Source organism: Sus scrofa, chromosome 7 (assembly GCF_054392235.1).
Source record: "Sus scrofa isolate SSC_HxYL_T2T_F1_AM1 chromosome 7, Sscrofa_HxYL_maternal_Yorkshire_Landrace_v2.0, whole genome shotgun sequence".
Lineage (NCBI taxonomy): Eukaryota > Metazoa > Chordata > Mammalia > Artiodactyla > Suidae > Sus > Sus scrofa.
The window spans coordinates 102,564,208-102,580,143 of NC_139389.1; the positions used below are offsets into that span (position 1 = coordinate 102,564,208).

General features: G+C 43.7%; 1 protein-coding gene and 1 pseudogene across 1 annotated transcript in view; one reads left to right on the plus strand and one right to left on the minus strand.

Moving 5' to 3' along the window:
* Nucleotides 1–1,316: 1,316 nt before the first annotated feature.
* On the plus strand, nt 1,317–8,603 carry LOC146401813 (protein FAM136A pseudogene; annotated as a pseudogene).
* ZFYVE26 (zinc finger FYVE-type containing 26) overlaps nt 3,688–15,936 on the minus strand; it is an 89,811-nt gene continuing 77,562 nt past the window's right edge. Inside the window, exons 42-43 of the transcript XR_014811015.1 lie at nt 7,866–9,044; nt 3,688–4,144 (exon numbers count right to left, since the gene is read on the minus strand). The gene's annotated coding sequence lies outside the window, so the exon portion shown is untranslated. The remainder of the gene's footprint in view (nt 4,145–7,865; nt 9,045–15,936) is intronic.

Below are 15,936 nucleotides of genomic sequence, written 5' to 3' on the forward strand. Positions count from 1 at the left end.
GCACACCTGCAGCATATGGAAATTCCCAGGCTAGGGGTCAAATCAGTGCTACAGCGGCCGGCCACAGCCACAGCCACAGCCACACAGAATCCAAACCAAGTCTGCCACTTGCACCACAGCTCACAGCAATGCCAGATCCCTGATCCACTGAGTAAGGCCAGGGATCGAACCAGCATCCTCATGGATACTAGTCCCGAACTCATTTCTGCTGAGCCACAACAGGAACTCCTGTAAACCTGCTCACAAGGCTGGGGTCCTCCACTTCCACGCATTCATATGTAGTCATTTTTGACATATCTATAGTTGCCACAGGGGAGAGGGCAGGGCAGGGGATAAATTAGGAGTATGAGATTAATAGATATATGCCACTGTATACAAAATAGATAAATAACAAGGATTTACTGGATAGTACATGGAACTATATTCAATACATTGTAATAACCTATAATGGAAAAGAATCTGAAGCCGTATACCCGAACCTAAGACAGTACTGTAAATCAGCTAGAGTTCAACAAATAAACTTACAAAAAATACAGTCATTTTTATCAAATTGGAATCTTCTCTCTATAAAATGTCTTTTTCAGAGAACAGAATGCTAACATATTCAAAGGACTGTTCTTTAAAATATATGGAATCCCTTACACACTACGATGTATAAAATAGATAACCAGCAAGAACCCACTGTATAGCACAGGAAAGTACATTCAATACCCCGTAATAACCTATAAGGGAAAAGAATCTGAAAAAGACTATATGTGTGTAAAAAGAATATATATATATATTCAGTGATACATATATATCTCACCGAATTACTTTGCTGTATACCTGAAACTAACACAACATTGTAAATCAACTATACTGCAATTTTTAAAACAAGAAAAATATATGGAATCCTTAGAGTGTGTATGTTTGGAATCCTTTGGTTATTATATGTTTTATACATTTTTCATGTTTGCTAGACTTGTTAGTATGAATGCCTTAATGAAAGTCATCTGATTTTGGTGTCAACTATCTGAGATCTGAAATTTGAAAAAGCTCTTTGTATGCTAAGATGCTCAGAGAGCTCGGGGCCAGCTGCTGGGGGCAGAGGGCTGATGGCCCCAATCTGGAGTACAGGGGCTGGGGAATAGCAAAGGGGCAGGACCTGGGACTCAGAGCCAAAAAGAAGCTCGAAGGTAGAATCCCCAGGGTCTGTAAATGCTAGGAGCCCAGGAGATGTGGGGAGGCAGACGAAAGCAATTTGAGTGGGACTCTGGCATCCAGGAGGGAAGGACCTTGCTCCCCTAGCCTAATGGCCTTAGGAATTTTGTGCGATGATGGCTGACCTTAAGGTCATGGCGTTTGATGGAAAAATCCTCTCACTTGAGTTTAAGGAGGTGGGGTTGGGGGAGAGGTTATTCCTTGAATTGTATCACTGAACCCTGGTTTCTGGAAAACACAGAAATGGCCCCAATTCTACTTCCTTAATCATAACTTCCATCACATAGATGCCCTTATTTCCTGAAGAATGGCTCTACTTGAGGCACTCACCCTTTCTGCCATCCCCAGCAAGTAGCACAGCTCGGCCAGCTCCAAGTGGTACAGCCTGGGGTGATAACTCTTGACCCCAAGGCCACACTGCTTCTCATTGACAGAAGTCTGTGAAGTATTATTTGGCCCAGGAAAAGTATTCCAAATAGGAAGTTTCCTCTCCAAATTGTTGGATGCATTGATACCGAACAGTAGCAATGCCAACTAGAGGAGAACTGAGAAGAATGCAAAAACAAAAAAGGGAGGTGTGGGTAATTGATTTCACGTGTTGTTGGTATATTCAGAATATTCAGCAACAGTCATTGCCTTGTTCAGATTCCAGACTCCATCACTGCTCATGGCCTTCAGGAGCTCCCATGAGAAGCCTCCCTCAGCACTAACTGCCCTTTTGGAATCATCTGGTGCTCAGGCTTCTCTTGCCCCTGCATAGCTCCCTGCCCAGCACCAAAAATGTCATCTCGTCTGTTCAGCCCGGGCAAGGAACAAGTACCAGCCTTGGCTTCTTATCATGTTTCCAGAAGGGACCTGCCCCAAGTTAACCACCACCCAAGGGAAAGACCTTGGCTCAGCACAACTGATGCTGGGAATCCAGTGTCTGAGTCACATTCCATCTTCCCATCTCTGCTCATCAGATGGACCACAGTGGCCACTTTCCGAAATGCCAGTTGACTTGGGCCGTGGATGCGGCTTCCTGCCTGGAAGTATCCTCCATATACCGGAGACAAAGTCGTGGATGCAAAGGGCCCAGGAAGGACAGTCACCTCCTATTTCTCTGCTCCTAGGTGCCTCTCTAGCTGCCCCAGGTCATTACTTTCACTCTCCTTGGTTTCAGTCGTGCTCTGAGGCCCTTAGCTAGCCTTGTCCAAATGAGAAACATCTTTCCCGTTGGCTCCACTGAGACTGGCTTCAATTTCTTAGTCTTAAAAATGGTCTAGGAAACTAAAGGCTAAGTGATGGCTAGTTGCCACAGGTTACCTAGGCTGCCACGTGGTCCTTGTCCAACTCAATTCTGTACTGTGCGTCCCCACGCCTCTAAGCCCTGGACAATCTACCTTGTGTGTTGGCTCTTTAGTTACAAGATGGAAGTATTCCTGGGATCAATACCTATGGGGGAGTGATGGAAGCATGGCAAAGGGCCAAATGGAACTGTTGGACATTGCCAGGGATGAATGTGACAGCTGAATCTACCACAAATCTCTCTCTCTCTCTTTTTTTTTTTTGCTTCTTAGGGCCCCACCTGTGGCATATGGAGGTTCCCAGGCTAGGGGGCCAATTGGAGCTACAGCTGCTGGCCTATATCACAGCCACAGCAACACGGGGTGCAAGCTGCATCTGTGACCTACATCACAGCTCACGGCAACACCAGACCTTTTAACCCGCTGAGCAAGGCCAGGGATTGAACCTGTATCCTCATGGTTACTAGTCAGATTTATTTCTGCTACACCATAATGGGAACTCCCTACCACAAATATCTTGAGCCCTGAGTGGAGCTGAGCTGGACCAAGCTTGCATGCTGAAGATGGTGGAGGCAAAGATAAAACGAACCTGGCTCACAGATGATAAAGTAATGAGTCACTGAATTAGCCAAGACTGCAGCTGCTCTTCCTGGAGATTTCTTGTTACCTGACAAAAGGAACTGTCCTTATTGTTGAAGTCTATGTCCTGACACAATAGTGCTACGTGGAGCCAGATATAATTGCTGATAGTCTTATCATTTTAACTACTTTTTTCCACCATTGCTGCTGATGTAAGTCAGATGTCTTCCTGACCTGCTTTCATCACCTTCAATTTCTTTAGCTGTAAAGTGACGTTTTGACACTTGTTTCATTACATATTTCTCCACCCCAAAGATCTGTCCTCTTTCATTAATTTCAGTATCCACGGGGATAAGTGATCTAACATCCTAGTACAGAGTCGGAATAGTTCTGATATGCTTTCACAAGTATTCATCCAATTTTTTTTTTGGCTTTTTGTCTTTTCTAGGGCCAAACCAGCAGCATATGGAAGTTCCCAGGCTAGGGGTCTAATTAGAGCTGTAGCCACCAGTCTACACCAGAACAATAGCAACGTGGTATTGAAAGGCCAGTAGAAGGAAAATCCCCCTCGTCTGGACTCGGAAGAGTCGACACCCCAAATCACTCACGAGAAGCGGTCTTGATGCAAACAGCAAGAGGATTTTTATTCCAAGCGCGCTGGGGCCCACAGTCATACACCACGCAGGGGTAGAGGACTGCGGCCCCCGAGTGCGGAATTGGGACAGCTTTTATGGGGTTCACAACAAAGCCCGCGCTTCGAAAACCAATCATTTTAAAACATCGAGAGCCCGCGCTTCGTGGACAAATCATATCAAAATATGCGCTCCGTGGACCAATCATTTTTCTACAGTTCCAGAGGTCCGCATTTGCGCGGGCTCCTGGCCGGAGTGACAGATTGCAGTTGAGATAGGTCACTAGGGCTTTCAATGTGTAATCATTTCTTCTATGGCGCAAGCAGTTTTACAGAAGCCAGATAAGCGATTAGTCAGCTCATTTCCTGTTATCTTACTTAGGTCAGGATCACGCATTCAAGGGCCTATTTTACGTCCTTTCACCTAGTTTCATACAGAGAGCAGGCCCTGGAACAGCAAGAAGTGTGACCTTTTACCTATTTACTGGCAGGGAGCAGGGTCTGGAATTCGGGGGCATCTAGGGCTTTTTAGGAAGCTGGAGTTAGGGCTCTTTACTACCTTCTTGGGGTCTTGGAGGGTTAGGCTGCATTTTCATCCTTTCAGTATCTGAGCCACGTCTGTGACCTACACCACAGCTCACAGCAACACCAGAACCCCAACCCACTGAGTGAGGCCAGAGATCAAACCCTCGACCTCATGGTTCCTAGTCGGATTTGTTAACCACTGAGCCTCAACGGGAACTCCACAAGTATTCATCCAAATTTTGATTGATCTATCTATGTATCTATCTACCTATAAATATACCATCTATTTTTTCTACATATGGATATATGATATCTCTTAGCCAAAACAATCAACTGATAAGATCATAGAACATGAGGTACAACTTGTTCTGATAGGAGAAATAGATTAATTGCTGTAACAAACGGTGCTAAATTTTAGTATCTTAATGCAAAAAAAGTGTATTCCTTGCTCATGTCATGGTCCAGAGCAGGCATGAGAGTGGGAGGGTGGCTCTGCTCCATGGGGCTTTCATTTCAATGAAATCATGAACTATCTTGTTATAATCGTCCAACATTTCGTGTTCTAATGGCAGTAGCTATTTAACGCAAGGTTAAAAAAAACCCACAAAACACTTGTATTCAAAGTATATGCAATTTAAATGTATTTTCATAAAAATTTAAATGAGAGAAATAAAAAATCATTTTCAGATGTCTTAGGCTATTTTTCTTCTAAATTATTTAAATTTTCTATGAAAATTAAAAGGCAAAATATATTATTGCTGTGAATATCAACATTTTAAATTCAAATTATTTAAATGAAGCAAAATTTTCTAGTTCTTGAAAACAATTAATTCTATGAATATTTATAAAAATAAAACTATTCACGATTTTAATGTTTAGTGTCCAGTGTAAACAACAGATATCATGCTTTAAGTATGTTTCAGCTATACCTAAATGTCTAATGTCTATCAATGTAAAAGTAATGTAGAAGTTCCTGTCATGGCTCAGTGGAAACAATCTGACTAGTATCCATGAGGACATGGGCTCGGTCCCTGGCTTTGCTCGGTGGGTTATGGATCCAGCATTGCCATGATGAGCTGTGGTGTAGGTTGCAGACACCGCTTGGATCTGGTGTTGCTGTGGCTGTGGTCTAGGCTGGTAGCTACAGCTCTGATTCGACCCCTAGCCTGGGAACCTCCATATGCCTTGGGTGCAGCCCTAAAAAGACAAAAAAAAAAAAAAAAAAAAAAAAAAAAAGAATAATGTAAGTTGATTATTATTTAGCTTCCATTGTACACATGCTGCAAACACATATTGGGAAAAAGAGACATGAAAATAGATACTCAGCCCTACTGAAAATGATACCCATTTTAATGAAAGTGTCCCTTACACTCATGCTAAGAATTTAATTGTCTTTTTTCTTCCTCAGTTGCTTCTTCTCTTTAAAGTCTCCCTGCACTAAGAAGCAGTAGCTCTAAGTGCACATTTTCAAAGCATTTGGATGCAGAGTCAAGATGTGTTTCCCTGGGGCTCTTTTTTTTTTTTTTCATCTTTTTACTTTTTCTAGGGCTGCTCCCATGGCATATGGAGTTCCCAGGCTAGGGGTCTAATCAGAGCTGTAGCCACCGGTCTACACCACAGCCACAGCAACACAGGATCCGAGCCGCGTCTGCAACCTACACCACAGCTCACGGTAACGCTGGATCCTTAACCTAGTGAGCAAGGCCAGGGATTGAACCCGAAACCTCATGGTTCCTAGTTGGATTCGTTAACCACTGCGCCACAACGGGAACTCCTCCCTGGGGCTTAAACAGTGTTAGTTAAGGGAGCTGAAGTCTAGGGTACCATGTTGTATTATGTCAGAACTGAGTGCCAGGGACTAAGTAATAGAGCTGTTCTTAAATATATTTCACATATTCTTAAATATATTTACTTTTCTTCCTTCCTTCCTTCCTTCCTTCCTTCCTTCCTTCCTTCCTTCCTTCCTTCCTTCCTTCCTCTCTCTCTCTCTCTTTTCTTTTTAGGGCTGCACCCATGGCATATGGAGATCCCCAGGCTAGGGGTTGAATCTGAGCTACAGCTGCTGACCTACACCACAGCCATAGCCACACAGGATCTGAGATGTGTCTGTGACCTACACCACAGCTCACGGCAACGCCGGATCCTTAACCCACTGAGCAAGGCCAGGGATTAAACCCACAACCTCATGGTTACTAGTCAGATTCGTCTCCGCTGTGCTACAACTGGAAATCCTATTTACTATTTTCTTGTGCATTTTTGTGAAATATATGGTTTTAAAAAGTACACGACTAGAGTTCCCTTGTGGCCTAGTAGTTAAGGATCTGGTATTGTCACGACTGCAGCATGGGTTCAATCCCTGACCTGGGAAATTCTGCATGCTATAGGCACAGCTGAAAAACAAACAAACAAAAAACGGTGCATGGCTGAGGGAAGGAGCCCTTCTTGTTTGGGCGCAAGGGCATTACTGTTCATAAAGTCCTGAAAATTCCCAGAAAAGAAGCCCTTTTATGTGCAAGGGTCCATGTCCACCAGAGAGGTTTAATGTCAACCTGGCATGAAAGAAAGATACAGCATTACCTGAATACAACAGATTTTTGTATCATAAAATATGTGAGAGTGTGATTAGACTGCAAATAGCTCAATTTAGATAACAAAGTGGTACCGTAGGAAGACCCAGTGGGTAGTGTGATGAGGGGGGGTGTACACAGGTTGCCCAAAGCACTGGTCTTTGAGTGCGCTGTGTGTCCACTCAGACTCAGTTCCCTGCCCTCCTCAGCACCGACCCTTCCCTCCACCTCCTTCCTCTCCCAGTCCCCTCCAAGGACCACATCCGGGTACTTGGTCATCACATGAACTTGCTGCTCCTTAAGTATCTTAACTTCCAAAATCCCACTCCAACCACAACCTTCTACTCCTCTGGCTTTCTCCCTTGCCAATTCCCTGTCCTATTTATCACCTCATCTAGCAAAGCCCAAGGGTGGAAGAATCCACCTCCCTGAGCTCTAAACACCAAGTGGGCTGCTGTAAAAAAATCACTCAGCGTGGCGGCCTGGAGCCACTATCAGCTACTTATCATCAATGTCAGGTGGGCTTTCAGGGCCACCTGATGACCTGCTCTCCCACAGCCAAGGACAGATCCAGAGAAGCTGATAGAATTTGTGGGATCATCTTTAAGACAAGGATATGAAATTATAAATAGTAAATTAGGTACAATAGTGGATGTTGATTTAGAATGAGAATTACTCCCCCCCAAACCCATGAATAATTAGAGCCACAAGAATTTAAGGCCTTCTGAGATCTTTTTATGCAAGTTGCCAGCGACGTTTGCATAAAAATGCCTTCTGAAAGCAACCTAGTCTATGGCCATATCACCACAAACGTGCCTGATCTTATCTGAAAGCAACCTGGCTTCCCCTTCCTGACCTAGAATACAACTCCCAGCAACTCTCTCACTCACATGGGTCCAAGGAAGCTTCACAGTAAAACCACCTCTTGGGTTACAGCAAGGAGAGGTACTCTCAAGCTACTCGGCCCAGCAGTTCCCTTGAACTGTTGACAGGTGATTCTCCTCTGACTTCACCGAGAACATGGAAGGCATTGGTCATGAACTCCCTCAACTTCTGCTACCAAACCAGCAAACTTACCTGTTTCCCACTCATATCCTCTTCCTTTCCACCTTCCATCGCAGAAGAGGTGTCGCTCCACCCAGTGTTTAATCCCCATGTGGTGAATTTCTCTTAACAATTGTCTCCTATTTTCATCAGAGATAGAGTTTCTGTTTGTTGCTCTCCCTGGCTCCTTGGGGGTGGTTTTCAAGAGTGAAAAGAGTCAGATGGAGGCTTGAGGTCCACACTCCCTTGGCTTCTGTGACCTGCCTTCTTCTGGTTCTCCTCCTCCTCTGGGACCTCTTTCCAGGTTCTTCTTCCCCTGCCTGCCCCTTCAATTGTAGATATCCTGGGGCCAGTGCTCAGCAGGGAGCAGCAGCAGCTCCGGGGGCAGGAGGCAGTAGACTCCATGATGAAGAGTCGGCAGAGAGAGAACTTCTGGAAGTTGCAGGGCCTCATGTTCCGGTGCAGTACTAGCTATTGAGAGAACAGCCAGGCATCCATGCAGCAAGCCCACCAACTCACTGAGTGCTGCCACGCACCTCTGGCTCAAGCCCAGGCCTTGGTGACCAGTGAATTAGCAAAGTTCCAGGCCCACCTGGCCCTGTGTGCTCTGCATTGAAATGAGAAAGCCAAAGATTCAACAGATGCGGGGAGTAAAGAGCTTCAGGTGAAGCGGCAGCTGGAGCTTGTGTGACCAAGTGTGTGGGTGACCACAGGAACCTCATCCCAACCGTGACCCAGAAAATGAAGTCTCTCTCCTCCATAGGGATATAGAAGTCTGCTGTTGGCCACTGGGGCTGAGGGCAGGAGACTATTTTAAAAGAGGAATGAGGATTGGGTTCTCTCTCTTTTCTTTTTTTCTTTTTATAGCCACACCTGCGGCATGTGGAAGTTTGCAGGCTAGAGTCAAATCGAAGCTACAGCTGTCAGCTTACACCACAGCCACAGCACAGTCAGATCTGAGCTGCATCTGCTACTTACGCTGCAGCTTGTGGCAATTCCAGGTCCTTAACCCATTGAGCGAGGCCAGGGATCAATCCCACATCCTTATGGATACTAGTCAGGTTCTTAACCCATTGAGCCATAATGGGAACTCCTGGATTTGGGTCTCTTAAGCAAAGTTTCTGAATGAAGAAATTAAGGATGGCAGCAAGTTTAAGGCCTATGTCACCCATGTCACTTGCCTCTGAACACTAGTTCCTTGGTGTTTCAATTCTAGAAAGTGAAACAGAAAAAAAAATTGGTGCTAAAATTTGGGTCAGGGAGAACATGAGAGAGTACATGAGAGCCCACATTTCGTGTGGCAAGTGCTTATCCTGCCAAAAGGGAACCTCCTTGTGCCAAATCAGAGCCCTCTGAGGTACCAGATTCTCTTAGTACAGGGTCCCCCCATCCCCCACGAGGGCTGCCAGGTCCCTCTAACCTGCCTGTGATCTGCTGGAGTGTGAGGAGAGGTGTTTCTGTTTGTTACCAACCTTCTGTTTACCAGAAGGATCACCACACACCACACCATTTTTCACAAACTGTAATAAAACAAAATCCATGAGGTTACTACTTTAGAAGGGGAAAGGGGGCTTCTGGGGTTTTGTTTGGCTGGGTTTTGTTTTATACACAAGGGCACGGAGTTAGTTTAAGATGCAGAGTTGGGAGTGGTAGTTTGGGTGAGAATTTCGAAAGGGTCCTTGGGGATATTCATTTCTGGCCATCAGGATGTGGATGCCCCTTTTATAAATTCTTATACATTACATCTTTCCGCCTGGAGACCCTGCAAAAATGTGAGAGGTGATGTCACACTGGTACGGGAAGCAAATCCTCCTTCTCCCTGGCATGAGGGACCCTGAGGCTGTCTGCCCCCGAGTGACAGGACAGGCTTGCAGGGACACTCATCCTTGAAGAGAAAGGTGATTTTTTTTTTTTTTTTTTGGTCTTTTTGCCATTTCTTGGGCCACTCCTGTGGCAATGGAGGTTCCCAGGCTAGGGGTCTAATCGGAGCTGTAGCCACCGGCCTACGCCAGAGCCACAGCAATGCGGGATCCGAGCTGCGTCTGCGACCTACACCACAGCTCACGGCAACGCCAGATCCCTTACTCACTGAGCAAGGCCAGGGATCGAACTCGAAACCTCATGGTTCCTAGTCGGATTCGTTAACCACTGAGCCACGACGGGAAGTCCAGAGAAAGGTGATCTTTTTTAAAGAAAATTTTAAATTATGATCAATTTCTGCTGTACAGCAAAGTGACCCAGTCACACACATATATATTTACACATTCTTTTTCTCACATTATCCTCCATCATGTTCCATCCAAGTGATTAGATATATAGTTCCCTGTGCTATACAGCAGGATCTCATTGCCTGTCCCCTCCAAATGCAAGAGTTTGCCTCTACTAACCCCAGACTCCCAGTCCATCCCACTCTTCCCCCCCTCCCCCGCCCCGCAGCAAAGACGCATCTGTCCTGCATGTCCATGATCTTTTCTGTTTTGTAGATAGATCATTTGTGCCATATTTTAGACTGAAAGGTGATCTTGATTGTGCTATGTGCTAGCATCCTGGAATGAAGAGTGAAAGAGCAACTGTTGGCTGCTTAATTAGGGGAGTTATCGCGGCTTGGATCCCATGTTGCTGTGGCTGTGGTGTAGACCAGTGGCTACAGCTCCGATTAGACCCCTAGCCTGGGAACCTCCATATGCCACAGGAGCAGCCCTAGAAAAGCCAAAAAGCCAAAAAGCCAAAAAAAAAAAAAAAAAAAGAGAGTTATGAAATACTAGAATTAGAAAAATCTGAGTTTTCATAAAACAGAATAGAGTCAAAGTCTAACCCTGGGACTGTTTGAAATAAAAGAGCTCTATTGACACCATCTCTCGGGAACACAAAGGTCAAGGGATAAAAAGCAAGCAACTCAGGGGCGAGCTGTGACTCCTTTAGAGCAGCAGGGGGACAGCTCCCCCCTTACCAGGTACCACTGTTGCCTGGGCCTTTGCGACATGCATTGTTCTTGCCCCAGCTCTGGCACCTTATTGTTTTGATAAGGACCTTATTGTTTTTGATAATTTGCCTGTCTGTTTGCTCTTTCATGACTGTGATGTATTTTCTTAGTGGTTTGGTTTTAAAAGTAAATAAGGTTTAATTTTTCCTTCCCCCTCCAAAATTGTAGATATTCTCGTTCGTGCCACCATTAGCTCATTTATTTATTTATTAAAAAAAAAACAAACCCCCAAACCCTATGTTTCAGAATTGTTGCCAGCATGGGGGACAGGAGGTGAGATCTTGTTTCTGCCTCGTCTGGGGTTGGAGAAAGAGATCAGAGAAGATGTCCTGAACCAAGTGGCATGTGCTGAAGCAAGACCTGATGATGAACCACTAGGTGAAGAGAAGGAAAAAGTCCAGGCAGCAGGCTTGGAGGGGGCAAAGAACATGCCACATCTGAAAAACTGAGATGAGGGGCTGGGGGCAGCAAATGAGAAATGAGAGCTAGGTAGGGATCAATAAGGAGGGGGCCTGGGAGCCCTGGTAAGAATTTGGACATTATTCTCAGGGCCACAGGAAGCCTCCACTACTGCCCAAAACTTGCTAATGTCTCTGCTTTCTACTTTTCCCCCGACTAACCTGTGCTCCATTCTGCAGCCAATGTGACCTTAAAATTGAAGTCGCATCATGTCACTCTCTTGCTTACAGCACTCTGGTGTCTTTCTACTATCTTGTGGGTTAAACTCCAAACTCTTTAACAAGCTTACAAGACCCCACATAACCTGGCATGGCACTCTCACTGGGCTCCAGCCTGATGTGGCTTCTTTGGTTTCTCTCAGGTAGGTGCTCTGCTATCTGGACCTTCAGACAAGTTGTTCATTCTGCCAGGAACCTCTTCTCTCTCCAGCTACTTGTATCCTGGACATCACATCTACTGGGCAGCCTTCAGTGACCTCCCCCAAGTCTCCATTCAGGGCTCCTTACACAAGCTCTCATTTACCCCCTAGACCTCTTCTCATAATATTTAACATATAAGATGATAGCAAATGACTGGTCATTTGCTATGACTCTAAACACCAGCAGCACATCAACTTTGTATATTTTGGGGAGTTCCCTGGTGGCTCAGTGGGTTAAGGATCCAGTGTTGTCACTGCTGAGTCTCTGGTTACTGCTGTGGCACGGGTTCTATCCCTGGGCCCTGAAACTTCTGCATGCCATGGACATGGCCAAAAAAATCCCATCACTTTGTATATTTTGATCATCTTTATACATAACTCTAGCACACAGCTGAAAATATAATCTAATCAATATTTATTGAATAGATAAATGAACAAAAAATAAAATAGGGGATGTATTCAATGTATTCTATGGTCACTTCTAGCTCTAAAAAAAACACAGTATTTTATAGGTGCACTCTGATGCAGGTGACTTAAGAATAGTTCAACAATTTACTTGGACTTCCCCTGTTGCCTATAGCATAACTACACAGCATTGTCCCTGCAACAGCTTGGGTTCTGGCCCTGGAACTCCCACATGCTGTGGGTGCTGCCAAAGGAAAGTAATCATAAAGATCAGAGCAGAAATAAATGAGACAAAGAAACAATAGAGGGGAGTTCCTGCTGTGGCTCAGTGATTAACAAATCTGACTAGGAAACATGAGGTTGTGGGTTCGATCCCTGGCCTTGCTCAGTGGGTTAAGGATCTGCATTGCCATGAGCTGTAGTGTAGGTCGCAGACGTGGCTCCGATCTCAAGTTGCTGTGGCTCTGGTGTAGACTGGTGGCTACAGCTCCAATTAGACCCCTAGCCTGGGAGCCTCCATATGCTGCGGGAGCGGCCCTAGAAAAGCCAAAAAAAAAAAAAAAAAAAAAAAAGAAACAATAAAAAAGATCAATAAAACTAAAGTCTGGTTCTTTGAAAAGATTAACAAAATTGATAAACCTTTAGCCAGACTCACACAGAAAAAAAGGGAGAAGGCTCAAGTCAATAAAATTAGAAATAAAAAAGGAGAAAAATTACAACTGCCAGATCAGAAGTACAAAGGATTATAACAGACTACTACAAGCAAGTATATGCCAATAAAATGGACAACCTAGAAGAAATGGACAAATTCTTAGAAAGGTGAAATCTAATAGAAAATATGGATAAACCAACACAAGTACTGAAATTGAAACTGATTGAAAAAAATTCCAAGAAACAAAAAAGTCCAGGACCGGACAACATCACATCCGAATTCTATCAAACATTTAGAGAAGAGTTAACACCTGTCCTTCCAAAACTCTTGCAGAAATTGCAGAGGAAGGAACACTTCCAAACATTCTATGAGGCCATCACCACACTGATACAAAACCAGACAAGGATACCACAAAATAGAAAATTACAGACCAAATCACTGATGAACATAGATGAAAAAGTCCCCAGCTGGAGTTCTTGTGGTGGCTCAGTGGTTAACGAATCCAAATAGGAACCATGAGCTTGTGGGTTCGATTCCTAGCCTTGCTCAGGGGGTTAAGGATCTGGCGTTGCCGTGAGCTGTGGTGTAGGTCGCAGACGTGGCTCAAATTCCATGTTGCTGTGGCTCTGGCATAGGCTGGTGGCTACAGCTCCGATTCGACCCCTAGCCTGGGAACCTCCATATGCCATGGGAGTGGCCCTAGAAAAGGCAAAAAAGACAAAAAAAAAAAAATCCCCAACAAAATATTAGCAAAGTGAATCCAACAATACAGTAAAATGATTATGCACCATGATCAAGTGGGATATATCCCAGGGATGCAAGGATTCTTCAATATCAGCAAATCAATCAGTGTGATACACCACAATAACAAACTGAAAAATAAAAACCATATGATCATCTCAATAGATGCAGAAAAGATTCTGACAAAATTTAACACCCATTTTTGATAAAATCTCTTCAGAAAGTAGGCATAGAGGGAATTTACCTCAACATAATAAAGGCTGTAGATGACAAACCCATGCCATATACATAAACATCATTCCTTTTTTTTTTTTTTTTTTGGTCTTTTTAGGGCTTTACCCATGGCATATGGATGTTCCCAGGCTAGGGGTATGATTGGAGCTGTATCTGATGGCCTACACCACAGCCACAGCAACACTGGATCTGAGTCACATCTGTGACCTTCACCACAGCTCATGGCAATGGTGAATCCTTAACCCACTGAGTGAGACCAGGGATCGAAACTGCCGTGGATACTAGTCAGATTTGTTTCTGCTCAGCCACAACGGGAACTCCCATAAACATCATTCTTTACGCTAAAAAGCTAAAAGCTTTCCTGCTAAGATCTGGAAACAGACAAGGATATCCACTCTCATCAATTTTATTCAAAATAGTTTTGGAAGTCCTAGAAACAGCAATCAGAGAAGAAAAAGAAATAAAAGGAATCCAGATTGGAAAAGAAGAAGTAAAATAGTCATTATTTGCAGATGACATGATACTATACATAGAAAATCCTAAAGACGCTACCAGAAAACTACTAGAGCTCATCAATGAAGTTGGTAAAGCTGCAGGATACAAAATTAATACACAGAAATCTCTTGCATTCCAATATACCAGCAATGAAAGATTGGAAAGAGAAATTAAGGAAACACTCCCATTTACTATCACATCAAAGAGAATAAAATACCTAGGAATAAGCCTACCTAAAGAGGCAAAAGACCTGTAGTCTGAAAACTGTAAGATATTGATGAAGCAAACTGAAGATGACACAGATAGAAAGCTACACCAATGCTCTTGTATGGGAAGAATCAACATTGTCAAAATGACTATACTACCTAAGGCAATGTATAGATTCAGCACAATCCCTATCAAACTACCCATGATATTTTTCGCAGAACTAGAACAGAACATTTTTTTTTAATTTGTATGGAAACACAAAAAATCCCGAACAGCCAAATTGTTCCTGAAAAGGAAAAATGGAGCTGGCGGAATCAGGCTCCCAGGCTTCAGACTATACTACAAAGCTATGGTCTTCAAAACAGTATAGTACTGGCACAAAAACAGAAATACAGAATATATTAAACAACATATATAACAATAGTGGGACAGCATAGAAAGCCCAGAAATAAACCCTCACACCTATGATCAATTAACCAATGACAGAGGAAGGAAGAATACTCATTGGAGAAAAGACAGTCTCTTCAATGCATGGTGCTGGGAAAACTGGGCAACTACATGTAAAAGAATGAAATTCGAAAACTCTCTAGCACTAGGCACAAAAATAAACTCAAAATAGATTAAAGCCATAAACATAATACCAGGTCCTCTAAAACTCTTAGAGGAAAACACAGGCAGAACACTCTTTGACATAAATTACAGCATATCTTTCTTGATCTACCTCCTAGAGTAATGAAAATAAAAATAAACAAATGGGACCTAATCAAACTTAAAAACTTTTGGACAGCAAAAGTAACCGTAAGCAAAACAGGAGTTCCTGGTCGGGGTTCAGTGGAAACAAATCTGACTAGCATTTATGAGGATGAAGGTTTGATCCCCAGCCTTGCTAAATGGGTTAAGCATCTGGTGTTGCCACAAGCTGTGAGGTAGGTGGCAGATGTGGCTCAGATCCCATGTTGCTGTGGCTGTGGCATAGGCCAGCAACTGCAGCTCCAATTCACCCCCTAGTCTAGAAACCACCATATGCCAGGGGTGCAGCCCTAAAAAAGACAAAATAAAATAAACAAACAAAACAAAAAGACAACACAGAATGGGAGAAAGTATTTGCAAATGAAATGACTGACAAGAGATTAATCTCCACAATATACCAACATCTCATGCAGCCCAATATCAAAAACAAAACAAAACAACCCAATCAAAAAATGGGCAGAAGATCTAAATAGACATTTCTCCAAAGACATACAGATGGCCAAAAAAGAAAAAAAAAAAAAACCCATGAAAAGCTGCTCAACATTGCTAATTATTAGAGAAATGCAAATCAAAACTTCTAAGAAGTATCACCTCACACCACTCAGAATGGTCATCATCAAAAAAATCTGCAAGTCATAAATCTTGGGAGAAAAGGGAACCCTCCCGGTGGGAATGTAAGCTGATACAGCCACTATGGAGAACAGTATGGAGGTTCCTTAAAAAACTTAATACAGAAATACCATATGATCCAACAATTCCA